This window comes from Palaemon carinicauda, chromosome 16, assembly GCF_036898095.1.
Source record: "Palaemon carinicauda isolate YSFRI2023 chromosome 16, ASM3689809v2, whole genome shotgun sequence".
NCBI classification, from domain to species: Eukaryota; Metazoa; Arthropoda; class Malacostraca; order Decapoda; family Palaemonidae; genus Palaemon; species Palaemon carinicauda.
Window position 1 is genome coordinate 131,826,771 of NC_090740.1, and position 14,330 is coordinate 131,841,100.

Genomic DNA, 14,330 nt, shown 5'->3' on the forward strand with positions numbered 1-14,330 from the left:
CCTTTTTTTATCCATTCTTCATTGGGCTATTTTCCTTGTTGGAGCCCCTGGGCTTACAGCATCCTGCTTTTCCAACTAGGGTTGTAGCTTAGCAAGTAATAATAATAATAATAATAATGTTCAGTTTTCCTTTTTACTTGACCACTTTCACTCTTATTTTTCTTTGTGGCCATGTTAAAGTGCTAATGAATCAATATAAATAAAAAAGGAGGCAAAACAAAGATATAGCACAATGTAACATGAAAAATAAGGCATCGTCCTCCTCTCCCGTTGATGTAGTTACCGCCATAAGGTCCTGCTATCCTATTTTATATCAATAATTACATTCACAAGTTGAAAAACAATGAACAGTACTGTAGTGCGTGCATATACGTACGCACTATGCTACTAAGCATATCAAAACATTAGCGATATTTTTCTTTCATTTCTGTGAATAAATAACACTAGCATTTTTTCTTTTTATGTCATAATTACTTCTTTATAATTAATTTCATATCAATAAGTACATTTTAAATAAAAAACACAATGAACAGAACTGTGTTGTATGTACGAACGCACAATCCTACTAAGTATATCAAACACTTTTGCGATATTTTTTTTTCATTTCAGTAAATAAATAACCTATTGAAACATTTTTTCCTGTTAATGTTATGATTATTTATTTACAATTAATTCTATATCAATAAGTAAATTTTTAGAATAAAAACACAATAAACAGTACTGTATTGTATGTATGGATGCACAATGCTGCTACGTATATCAAAACATTAGCGATATATTTTTTTTTTAATTTCGGTAAATGAATAACAGTTAAACTATTAACTGAACTATTTTAGTTTATTCGTTCTACAAAGTAAATTCACGTATATAATAACATCAATGAATGTTGCTTGTATTATAATTAAATACAGTAATTTAAACATACAAGTGTAAAAAAAAACATAAGTTATTTATTGACGTACCGCCAATGAATATTAACTGTATTACAGTAAAATAGTTACTTTTAAAAATATGCGTGGGTTGTTTATGCACGATAGAAAATGTATCTTTCATAGAAAGGGTAACTATAATAATAGTACAGTACATAGTGAATATTAATTGTATTGCAATAAAGGGATGTTGACGTAGGAAAAATTTATTTTAGGGTGAGATAGTCATTTCGTCCGTATGGAAGTTCCTTCTGGCAACTTCTACAGTATAATATTTCTGCGATTGATATTACAAGAGAATTACCACCGGGTATCACGGGGTTCCACGGGGTTCCAACCCCCGGAAAAGACTATCCGAAGATATCGTGTATAATCAGGGACGTATCCTAAGATAACCATAGATATCTGCACCCCAAACAGACCTTACCAAGTCTAATCCACTAAGGGAAAGGATAAGTTAAGGAGCTGCTACACCTCCTATCACCTTCAAGTGCCCCTATACGTTCCTGCCTCTCATTCCACGTTGCAGCTGAGCTACTGTGAAATACAGCAGAAGCTTCCAACGAGCAAAGGGGCGGGGAAAAGTAAGACGTAACAGGTAGGCCATCAGGATGACATGGCTATCTCACCCAAAATTAGATTTTTTTCCTACGTCAAAATCCCTTTTTTGGGCTCGAGCCATGTCGTTCTGATGGAAGTGTACTAGAGAATTATTTATGCTCGGTGTGAGGCTTCTCCATGAAAAAACCTGCCATAATGGGGGCTCACCACTTATATGATGAAGTATAATCATAAATATTTGGGCTCAGGCCATGTTGTCGTGATGGAAGTTCCTTCATTAGTAGCTTCCTAAGTATATTTGACTACAGTGATATATCCCAGAGAATTTACCAAAGGTATCCAGAATTCTAACTCCTGGAGCGAATATCCCTTAAAATTTTAAAAAGGGATATCGCGTATAAAGGAGAGTCGTTAAAGAGGCAACACTCCTACTGTAGTGTAAATAGTGCGCCAAATCACCACCGCGCGGCGCCACCAAGCCATTCTATCTCTTGTAGCTTCGTTGACCGGTGTTATCCCTTGTTATCTCTCGCTATTTTGGAGTTATTTGTCGCTATGATGTCTTTACCAGCCTCATCAGCTTCTAGAAAGTTAAGTAATATCTTTGAATTGTGTAAATGTAAGCTCTTGCCAGTTTTGCTTTTCGATTGAGATCGTAATTAACGTAACAAGAGCTGTTGCCAGCCGGATGGCGTCATGGACGCGGTCGTTCTTTCTGTACATTTAGTTAGCCAGAACGACCTTTTCCTGGCATTATTTGCTTCAATAACTTTAGCTATTTAGAAATTTTAGCTAGGGATTCTTATATTATGTCATTGTTGTCGTGGATTTGGCTACTTATGATCGAGCTTCACGAGTGCTAGGCTTCCTAGCCTAGGCACCTACACACTTCATGCATGATATAACCTTCCTGGTAAAGTTTTATTGAAGCTCAGGCAACATTTTATACATTTAAGATATTACTGTGTTAAATTTTCCTCTTCCAAGATAGTATACAAGAGAGTTTTGGTGAAGGATTCTCAATGCTCCTAGGCTACTAGCCTAGGGGCTTTAGTATACTTTCATACATGTCCCCTTTGCTCTTGTATTGTATTTTAAGGGGAGACTGACACCTATACCTTTTAAGTCGATACTAATCTTCTAGGAGATTAAGAGCAATCCCCCTTCCCTCTGATTAGCCTAGGCTATCCTCAGTTTGCTTTGCTGTGAACTGAGTTCTGGCAAAGCTTTACTGAGGCATTTCTCTTTCTTTCTCCTAACCACTGTGTCGGTTTTGAGTTTAGAACGGGACATCAGAGAAATAAGTCTGTGTTAGGCATCTTGCTGTCTTGGTGAAATGATTTCCCATGTCAGGTTAAGCTGCCTTTACAGGAGGCTAGACCTCCCTAGTCCATATGAGGAGGATTTTGTATGACAATCCCTCCTTCCTTGGTCTAGCAGACAGTCCTGTGCTTGTAGATCTTAGACCGAAGAAATGACTTCTTCACTGCCTAAGGTCTCTGGTACGAGATTCTGTTCTCTTGTGAGATTGCGTCCTGTGTGCCGCTCTCTCACTTGACTAACCCAACCTGGGGAAATGATTTCTCCTACCTGAGGTTACTCCATGAGATCAGAATCCTGTAAGTTGGGTGGTGCCTTCGGGCATTACCTTGCTTATAGGACATCTACCCCCTCCCCTTTGTCTCTTTCGTGTTGGATCAGCCATCACCCTCCCTGGCCGTCATTCTACATTTGACCCTAAGGATTATTTGTAGAACTGGCCTGAGGTTCCCTGTCTGCCGACGGCCGAGCCGGCTGCCGGCAGTTACCCTCGTATTCTTTCGAGTGTTCTTCAGTCCTCCCTTGGGCTGCCTTCCATAGCCAATGTGGAGGGGATATGGTTGGGTGGAAGCCCGAATACAATTCCACCTTCCACTTGAACCCTCATTCTGGATGTAGGCCAGCAAGGCTGAACCTTTGCCTTCCTCCATCCTTTTTTTCTCTGCCTTTCATTTTACTGAGGCATGTCGATTGTCTGCCGGCCGGCAGTTGCTCTGCCGTCACTTACCGTGGGTGTCGCTGATCGACGACCCAACGACAATAGATATACTGGGACCAGCTGCCGGCTACTGAGTTGCAGCCGGCCACCCATAACCTGGACATTTTCCGCCGGGTCTTACTTGATGGAAGGATCCTCGGCTGCTGGCCGGCGGCCTGCCACCCATTACTTTGAAGACAGTAACTTCCTTCAATAGCCCATAATAGACCGGCATATGCCGGCTAGCCCGGCATGTGCCAGCAGGCCCGGCAGGATTGGCGGCATGCAACTGACAGTCAGTGCTGTAGCCCAAAATTTTTTCCAACCTACAAGGTGCTTCATGGTCAGCCTATTGCGAGACCATCACATATATGAGAGCGATTCTCTCTACTAATTAATGGTTATTAACCATTATTGTTTTTAATCTCCAATATTGAACCTAGAAGATTGTGTTAAGAAGACACTCTATATCAAAGGATATCATCTTCCCCTAAAATTCGTTAAGAATTTAGTGTTCAATATCGGAGGAGGTCATAGCAATGGGCTGGACAGAAAACACATGTAGGTGTCTTTCCTATCTCTAGCTTACCCTATCAGTACACCCGCAGGTCATGATCCGAGAAAAGTTGCCTCGTCTCTGAATTTCTTTCAGACGATGTCGTTTGAAAGCCTTCGTGCTTATACTGGATGGAAGTCGTCCAGAGTTTTCTTCAAACACTACGCGAAGCAATTACAAGAAATAAAATTTCATGTGGTGGCGGCAGGCAGTGTAATAAAACCTGCCGCTTGATTACTGCGAAGAACAGTGCACTATTTGGGACTTTTAGTGAAGGGTGTACATGATAGACTCTCAAGGCATATCATGTTGAGTATTGTGTTTAGTGATGACACTAAAGACTGTTCTATTCACACGGGTGACTTTAAGCATAACAGACTGACACAAGTGCCAGGCATACCTATATGCACAGTGTTCCTAGTAACAACAGAATACATAGTGAAATTCTTATATTTCCCATAGAGTGGCTGGTGTTTCCTTTTCAGGTGAAACTGATTTTTATTTCCGTTATTACTCTTTATGCTTCTATGCAGAATTGTTCAGTCTAATATGTAATTGAATACAACTATGATTTCTAAATTTATTGTAATAAACAATAGAAGGAATCTTTGCGTCTCTTTCGCCTCAAACATTATAGTTTAAGAATAAAGTCAGAGCATCCTTGATTCTTTTAATATTTAAGAAAATATTGGGAAATAAGATTACTATTGTTCCAAGCAAACACGTAAGAACTTATTGTACTAGACTGTTCATTTTACTGTTTAAGGTTTCCTACACGTATATAAACCTGTTTCTCTTCAACAACAGACCGGGAGGTACCAGTAACCTGCACAGATCAATACCATCCAAGTACAAACTATGCTTTACATATATGATGACACTAATATACAAACTGTTTGCTAGATTGTTTTCTTGAACTCACAATCCTCGGGTTTTTTCCTTGATTCTGCCCAGACTCTTCCCTGTAGGGGGCAGGAAGCACTGACATATTTCATGATCAGCTGATTGATGTATAACGGTAACATAAAGTGTCTCTAGGTCTAGAAGACCGAAAGGAAAAATTTATCTCAAGATGAACGGCACTATTGAAAATCCACAGATACGTTAATGCTCTGGTAAACTTCCATCACGACGACATGGCCTGAGCCCAAAAAACGGATTTTGAGCGAAGCGAAAAATCTATTTTTGGGTGAGGTAGCCATGTCGTCCTGATGGACCCACCCTCTTTTTGACTAAAGGATAATGAATCCCTCCCTATGGTACTGTATCTGCAACACCTACAAAGCTACAAAGAATGGCTTGGTGGCGCTGCACAGTGGCGATTTGGCGCACTATTTACAGTACGGTAGGAGCGTCGCCTCTTTAACGACTCTCCTATATTCTTGCCACTTTTTCCCCTCGAAGCGAAAGCGCTATTAGGGGTGTAGATAGCTATGAGACGTGTCAAGAATACGTCCTCTGATATTACGCGATATCCCTTTTTAAAATTTTAAGGGATATTCGCTCCAGGAGTTAGAATTCTGGATACCTTTGGTAAATTCTCTGGGATATATCACTGTTGTCAAATATACCTAGGAAGCTACTAATGAAGGAACTTCCATCAGGACGACATGGCTACCTCACCCAAAAATAGATTTTTCGCTTCGCTCAAAATCCATTTTCTACCTTAAAAAGAATCCAAAATTAATTTGATTTGGTAAATATGGTAGTGTTTTAAGAGGAAGGATCTATGACCCTCTATCCACCATCCCTGTGGGGAAGAACACTCCCTGTATCATTGTGAAGACCACACATTACCAAAATCATGAGCGTTGTGAGTAATCATTGAAGAACTAATAACTCATCATTAAATATATTCTTAATGTGCAGCGTTGGTAGACTATAGTATGCCAAGTTTAATTCTACTAGGAATTAAGTCTAACAATAAAATCATCCGTTATATCATTTTCATTAGACCATCTATTTGTGCAAATTTTTAGTATATATGAACAGCATTGTGATCTACCAGTGTATCCCAAAATATATTCCCAATAATAGTCAAAGTTAAAAATATGCAAGAGTTGAAGAAAATGGGTTGTTTATGCATGATAGAAAATGTATATTTCTATTGTAAAGGTAACTATATATATTAATACAGTACTGTATATTTCGCATATGTACCGTATTGCACTGTATGTACTGTATTGCATTATTTTCCATTTATCATTATATTGTTTTAATTACTTCATTTACAGGCATTAACAGTTAGGTTACGTATATTAAATAATTCAAATGTTTGTTCCCATACTAACAAACCTTCCGTTACTTATGTGGATAATCTTTCAGCATAGCTGGAAGGGAGCCATTAGCCTTTGTGTGGTAGCAACCCTGTCTAACTGAGGGTAGGGTGGGGGGCTGGGGGTTACCCAGCCACCTCTATATATACTCTCACAGAAGTGAGAGAAGTCACTTTTTTCTTTTGGCTCGGTAGAGATCAGAAGTGTCCTCTCTCTCCCTGACTGTCAAGGGACTTTTGATTTTGCTTCTCTCTACGATTGCCTTGATACAAACGTGTCTAGGGCGCGAGGGTGCCAAGTGCGGTACTTTCATATCTTCGTTGGAGACCGACCCGCTCTATGTGTCTTTCGTGCAGAGGGCATTGCTGCGAGCAGGGTTCACCTTGCAAAGTATGTAGGGAGCGGCCTGCCTCACAATGGGAGAAATTTGGGCAGTGCAGGAAGAAGAACGCTTTCCTTGCCCGAGAGAGAAAGATCACGCTTCGCCTTCTTCACGCACTCCCAAATCTCTTCCTAAAGCTCCTTCTCACTCGCGCTCTTCCGAGGGATAATTGAGTAGCAGCACAGACAGACTAACTCCTTGGCAACCCCGGGCTACTGGGAGGGTTGTTGCTTCCCTTAAAGGAGCAACTTCTCTTCCAGCCGCTGGCGAGCCATGCTCCCTTTCAGATCTTTTGCGGGTGTGGTCGTCCTCAAGGATCTCGGGACCCCCTTTGACGGAGGAGCTGCTGCGCCTAATTCAGCGTGGTACCAGGAAGGACCCTTCTCCGGAGCCGTCCACATCTCACGTTCTGGAACTTTGCAAGGTCCATCTTTCGCCTTCTCCTGGCCCTTCCACGCATGGATGAGGTGATCGTTCTTGTTCGCCTCTCCAACGGCCCCCTACTGACGACGAGCCCTCTCTCCATCCTGGTACCTCGTGTCCTCTAACCTTCAACCCTTTGTTTCTCCCCACAGGAACCAGCAGGTTGCAGGTGTAGATTTTCCGTGGACCAGAGCTCCTACCATCAGCAGCGCTATAGGATGAGCATCGCCATCGCCTCTCCCTTCTGGACACTTCCCGTGATGTATCATACTCTTGTAAATTTTATATGAAATCTCAAGCAGCTGGAATGGGATTTTGCATGATCTTTTGTGCTTGAATTGGTCACAATTATATAGTTGTGTAGATCCTGTTGTCCCTTTGAATGAGAATCTAGTCAACATAATTGATAAGCGTATCCCTTCTCGTGTGCTAATGTACCGAATGAAGGACAAACCATGGTTCAATGAGGATTGTAGACGTACTTATTTGGAGAAGCAGGCAGCCTATCATCTTTAGAAGGGTAACAAATCAGATTTGACCTGGAATAATTATACACAGCTTAGAGCTTTTGCTCAGAGAGTTTATGCATCAACTGAAAAGGAATACATTTTAACCATAAAGAAACCCTTTCTGGTACAACTCAGGAACATAAATGGTGGTCTAACCTTAAATCTGCACTCTTTGATGTAGATGTAACAGTTCCTCCTTTACTTAAACCAGATGGCTCAGTCACTCGCTCTCCAAAGGAAAAGGGAACCCTTTTAGCTGATGTTTTTGATAGTAAACAGAGTAATGAAAAACTTGAAACTTCTTCAATCTTGTTTTCCTGAAGCTAAACTAACTAGTTTATTTTTCGATCTCTTGAAATTAAAGCTCTGTTGATGGACCTTGATACTTATGGAGGTGTAGAACCAAATGGTATTTTTTCTTTGTTTTTTATAAAGACTGCAGATTTCTTAGCTCCAAAGTTATGTTATTTTGAGCAAGTTAGCAAGAAGAGGAGCTTTTAGCACTAGTTGGAGAATTGGTAATGTTACTCCTTTATGTAAATGTGTTTGTGGTAGCTCAAGTCCAACTGATTACTGCCCAATTTCCATAACTCCCATATTATCTAAAGTTTTTGAACGTCTTTTGGCAAAACGTCTTAATAGGTTTGCCGAAGGTAATCATCTGTTCATTAGTTTGCAATTTGGTTTTCGTAAAGGCCTTGGAGCATGTGATGCCCTTCTTACAATCTCCAATGCTGTACAGAAATCCCTTGATTATGGTCAGGAACTTCATATGATTGGCCTTGATTTTAGTGCTTCTTTTGACCGTGTTAATCATGAGGCACTTGTTTTCAAACAAACAGTTGAGTGGATGGGTCGTTTCTTAGCATTATTACTGATATTTTATGTAATAGATCTCGAGTTGTTGTTGATGGGCACCATAGTGAGTATAGAAATGTGATGTCTGGTGTTCCACAGAGTAGTGTTCTTGGTTTAGTCTAGAAAACAAGCTTGTTGTATATGCAGATGATGCAACTCTCTTTGCATCAATTCCATCCCCTGAATGTAGATCTGGGGTTGGTAAATCCCTTAATAGAGATTTAGCTAAAATTAGAGCATGGTGCAAAATATGGGGTATGAAGTTGAATCCTAACAAAACTCAAAGTATGATTGTAAGTAGGTCAAGGACAGTGGCTCCTCTACTTCAGATCTCAGTATTGATAATGTTTCTTTAAGGGGACCGTCCGCCATGTCCGCCATTTTTTTTCTAATGATCCAAAATATACCATTTCTATATATGTTTTTAGACATATATGATACCTTCATCATATGAAAATTTCAAGTCATTTGATCAAAAACTCCTTGATTTATTAGCAAAAATCATGATTCAAAAAAAATAATTTAGGTACATTTTTCCCCACTAATACAACACCATTTGTATTGAATCTAATACCATAAAAACTACTTCATAAACCGAACAATTCTGTCAACCGGAATTTTGATTTTCCTTTTTTTATTTTCTTTTTTTTACGAATATTTTTTTTCCTCATTTAGACGCAAAATAATCGTGAAAATGAAAGTAAAAATAAAATCAAAATCCTGCTTGACAGAATTGTGGAATTTTTATTCTTCTTTTCAATGATATCTTTCTCTCTAATATCAAACAATAAATAAGGGAGAAAAATGTACCCAAGTGTGAATAAGTATGTTTTCGAGTTATGAGCTCCCAAAGATTTGCAACAAATTTTTGCTTCTTTTCTTAAAGAAAGCAAGATAATATTATTATGAAAACTTTTATTGTTTATTCCTACGTAAAAGCACCCTAAACGAGGTATTTGAACCCTCAGTTTACTATTCTCATGTTACGAGTTACCAGCAATCTCTCATTGTTGCCAGTGTTTTAGTTAGCAGGTTTCAGCTTTGTACTCTTATTCATGTTTCCCTCTTTCTTGGTTCTTTTTTCTTTTTCTCCACTTCCTTTTTGTTCTTTCTATCACCTTATGTAACATTGGCTTTGCTATAAAGTTCCAGAGGACTTTGTGAAAGCACAATCTACATGCAAACTTCAAGTAAACAAACACATGCATTATAACTTCTATATGTCTTTGGAAACTTGGCTTATGTTTTCGTAAGCTGGTAGTTTTCATTTACCTACCCTCTACCAATGCTTTCCATTTCTGCCAGAAGTATGAGAGAGAGAGAGAGAGAGAGAGAGAGAGAGAGAGAGAGAGAGAGAGAGAGAGAGAGAGAGAGAGAGAGAGAGAGAGATTTGATTTTGGAGTGATAACCTTTGGTTGATAGAGAAAATCAACCATTATTTGATTCTAAGAGAGTTGAACATTGGTATTATAGAATTTGTATAAATGGCAGTTTTAAATAATTCGAGAGATAGAGAGAGAGAGAGAGAGAGAGAGAGAGAGAGAGAGAGAGAGAGAGAGAGAGATGCAAAAATAAAAATAAGTACAATTCTGTCAAACTCAGTCATGCAGGCAACGCAGTAAGGATGACGTCATCATTTAAAGACCGCTATTTCATCATCATTTGGAAAAATGAGACTATTTGTTCTTTTTATGACCTTAGGTAACATTGGCATTGCTATAAAGTTCCCGAGAATGTTGTGAAAGCACAATCTACATATGAACTTTGAGAGAGAGAGAGAGAGAGAGAGAGAGAGAGAGAGAGAGAGAGAGAGAGAGAGAGTTATGATTCTGTCAGTCATGCTGACGACACAGTAAGGATGACGTCATCATTTAAAGACCGCTATTTCATCAACGTTTGGAAAAATGAGAGACTTCTTTTTATGACCTTAGGTAACATTGGCCTTGCTATAAAGTTCCCGTAGACGTTGTGAAAACACTATGTACACACGAACATCAAGTAAACAAACACATACATTATAACTAATGTAAGTGTTTGGAAACTCTGGCTTCTGTCTCATAGGAGTAGATTTCGTTCAACTACGCTCTACCAATGCCCCCCATTTCTTCCAGATGTACGATACTGGAAACATAAGTGAAAAATTGCTATAGATATGGAAAAATAACACACAAAGACGATTTTGTCAAACTCGCTCATGCAGACAACACAGTAAGGATGACTACATCATTTAATGACTACTATATCTTCGTTATTTGTAAAAATAATTGGCTGTAACTTCTGGGGAGCATGTACGATATGTTTACGCATACATAGAATCAATATAACGATTTTCGATTTCTGAAAGTTATGTCAAAACACCATGGGGGACGGTCCCCTTAACTTTGTATGACTCTCTTAATATTTTAGGTGTGATTCTCAACAGCAAATTTACTTTTGAAAAACCCATTAGGTCTGTGTCATCTTTAATTGCACAAAAAATTAGCTTTTTGAGAAAGCCTTTCAAGATTTTCGGTGATCAATCTATTCTGAAGAAGTGTTTTAATTCTTTCATTCTACCTTGTTTCGAGTATTGTTCTCCCATCTGGTCTTTAGCTGCTGATTCTCATCTTAATTTGTTGGACAGAAACTTACGATCTATTAAATTTCTTGTTCCTGATCTAGATATTAATCTTTGGCACTGTTGTTCAGTTATTTCATTATGCTTAAATTTCTTATTCCTGATCTAGATATTAATCTTTGACACTGTCGTTCAATTATTTCATTATGCATGTTGCATAAGATTTTTCATAACTCAGACCATCCTTTGCATTCAGATCTTCCTGGAGAAGTCAGGCAGTCAATGCTAATAGCCAGGCCTTCTCCATCATGAGGCTCAAGACTACACAGTATTCTTGAAGTTTTATTCCAGCTGTGACCAAGTTGTGGAATGATCTTCCTTATCGGGTAGTTGATTCAGTAGAACTTCAAAAGTTCAAAGTTGCAGCAAATGTTTTTATGTTGATCAAGCTGACATAAGTCTTTTTATTGTTTGTATGACATATATGTTTTGACGTTACTGTTTTTTAGAATGATTTATTGTTAATTTGTTCTAATCATTTATTTATTTCCTTATTTCTTTTCCTCACTGGGCTATTTTTCCCTATTGGAGCCCTTGGGCTTTTAGTATCTTGCTTTTCCAACTAGGGTTGTAGCTTGGATAGTAATAATAATAATAATAATAATAATAATAATAGTGATGGTCGTAAGATCTAAGGTATCGTAGGTCATCACGATCCCAGCGCTCTAATTCTAGAAGGCACTCACGCTCTAGAGCTTTGTGCTCATGAGAACGCAGGTCTCAGAACTCTCCTTGGAGGTGTTCCTCTTCACAAGGACGAGTCTCGCGATTGTGTTTTACGCGATTATGAGCCAAGTCTAGACCTAGGTCCAGACACTCGCATTCTAGATCTTTGCGTGCGATCTAGATCACATGAATGGCGTTCATAAGGGAAGCGTCCACGCTCGTGAGGGTACTGTTCACGAGAACGATGTTCACGTTCGCGAGATATGCATTCGCAACATTCACGCTGTTCTTGAACTAGAGCTAGACGCTCCCATTCACGAACATCTCTTTCTTGACTACAAACCACGCATATGCAATCAAGGTTTAGACGTTCCTCGTTTAGAGGTAGAGGTAGGCGCACGCCTAGTCCATCAGCATGTAGCCCGTCAACCAGACAGTGTTCCAAACAATTAAGGACCGGACCTGATGATGAGAATGACCATTACTCAAACAGGTGTCCAGCTAAACCTCCAGTGCCTTTCATTGCCTGGGGAGTCTTAGCAAAGCGTTCTCCTATGCGATGTTTGGAAACAAGTCCCGCTGTGACACGTTTTCCAACTAGAGTACAGTACAGTAGTTCCTACTCAGAGGCCTCCTCTGCTGACTTCGCCGGACGTAGGTGCTTCTCTGGGGCTCCTAGTGCTCCGTTGCGAGGAAGTCTGCCCGTGAATTAGATCCATTGACGCATGAAACTCACGATTTTGCTTGTTAATCTCGCAATTTCATGAGCAAATTGGCGATTTCCACTAGCAATTCACGGAGCAGATGTCGGAACCGCGAGCAAGTGCGGTAACAACACCTTCGCCTCGACCCTCAGCTTCTTCCGCCTCCAGCAGAAGACTGACACCCTTTCCAGAGGGTTTCAAGGAGCCTCTCAATAGGTTCGCGAGGGTACCTATTAGTCCAGATCTTCCTCCGTGTCTGAAGGAATGTGTTCTGCCTCACAGGTTATCAGTTATCACTTCAGTCAATTCCAGGGTTTACCTTGAGGATCAGAGCTTCCTTCATGGGTAAATACGTTAATCTCCACCCTGTTGAAGTCTCTGAACGTGGCTCCTCCACTGTCACAACCTCTGACTGTTCCAGTCAAGGCAACCCCTAGGATCCCCCTAGAACCCTTGTCGAGTTCGTCAGTTGGGAGTCGGGACCCTAAAAGGAAGTCGATGGCAGACAAAGTACAGTACAGTCATACCACTCTTCACGAAAGTCTCTGCTTACAAAATTTTCAAGCTTTGAAATGAGATGCTAATATTTTTATGACTCACTTTACAAAAAATGTTTCACATTAAGAAAAGAGATTTGCCAGCCAGGCCGAGAAGAAAATGGGTTCAGACAACAGAAAATTTAGATGAAGTCTACAATAGGGGTAACTATAATAGTACAGTACAGTACACATAGAACTGTATATTTAGTATATGTACAGTATTGTACTGTATGTATTGTATTATTTTCCATTTATTATTACATTGTTCTAATAACTACTTAATTTACAAGTATCAACAGTTAGGTTAGGTATATTGAATGGTTCAAATGTATTTGGCTATACAGTATTTCATTGTGGTTATACTGTAGCTTTATTATGAGATTTAATGTGTTTTTTAGGGTTTGGAATGATTTAGGCAATTTGCATGGGAAATGTGACTTGCAACATGAAAAATCACTTTATGAAAGTCACTCCAGAACTAATTAATTTCTTGTTGTGAGGCCTTACTGTATGCAGATCACCTCCACCCCGATCCCTTGCTGAAGGTCCTAATCCATCTGACTTTTATATGGCCAACATACCCTTTGCGGCAGTGAAGGTAAAGGAGGTCATCACTAAGAGATAGAAAAGGAGGAGGAGAGGCATAACACCACCTCACGCCGACATCATCCATCCTAGGACGAGTAGGGACATACTCACTCGCCCAGGGAGATCACGATCCATCCCTTCAACCCTCGAGACATTGAGGTAGTGCCTCCGGACCAACGTCCGGTTTCTGTACCTCCCCCAAAGGAGGAGCCTTCAGCTCCTACTGCCAAGGCTTCGTCAAGTGCCTCAAAAACCTCGCAGGTTCCCCTCCTAAAACCGTGGAGAAATGTCCTGTGCGTATGAAATCGAAGGACACTAAGACGAAACCCAAGAATGCTGCGGCAAGGGAAGGTAGAATAGCTAAGGCACAGAGACGGTCCTCTGTGGTGGGTCCTCCCAGTGATTCAGTTGATGACTCTGACCTACCCCAGTCTCTGGATGCGAGTCTGGAGGTGGACGACCCCAAGTACAAAAATCTCCGAAAGCAGTCAGTCCAAACTATCACTCCGAGAAAGAAAGACGTGAGTCAGAGCATACCTTTTGGTAGGTCCCTGCCTGTATGAGGGCTATCAACAGGCTGTCTACGCCTCGTTCTACCATCCAGGAAGGGAAGGATATGGTTCTCAACAAGATATTAGAGACCCAGAAGCCTTCCAGGTTCAGTGCAGCTCTGCCGTGGTCCAAGGGTTTGACAGCTGCCAAAAG

At 40.1% G+C, this 14,330-nt stretch overlaps 1 protein-coding gene across 1 annotated transcript in view; it reads left to right on the forward strand.

The window, feature by feature from the left end:
- Window positions 1-14,330, forward strand: part of LOC137655568 (uncharacterized) — a 346,296-nt gene that overhangs the window by 289,904 nt on the left and 42,062 nt on the right. The window lies entirely within an intron of this gene.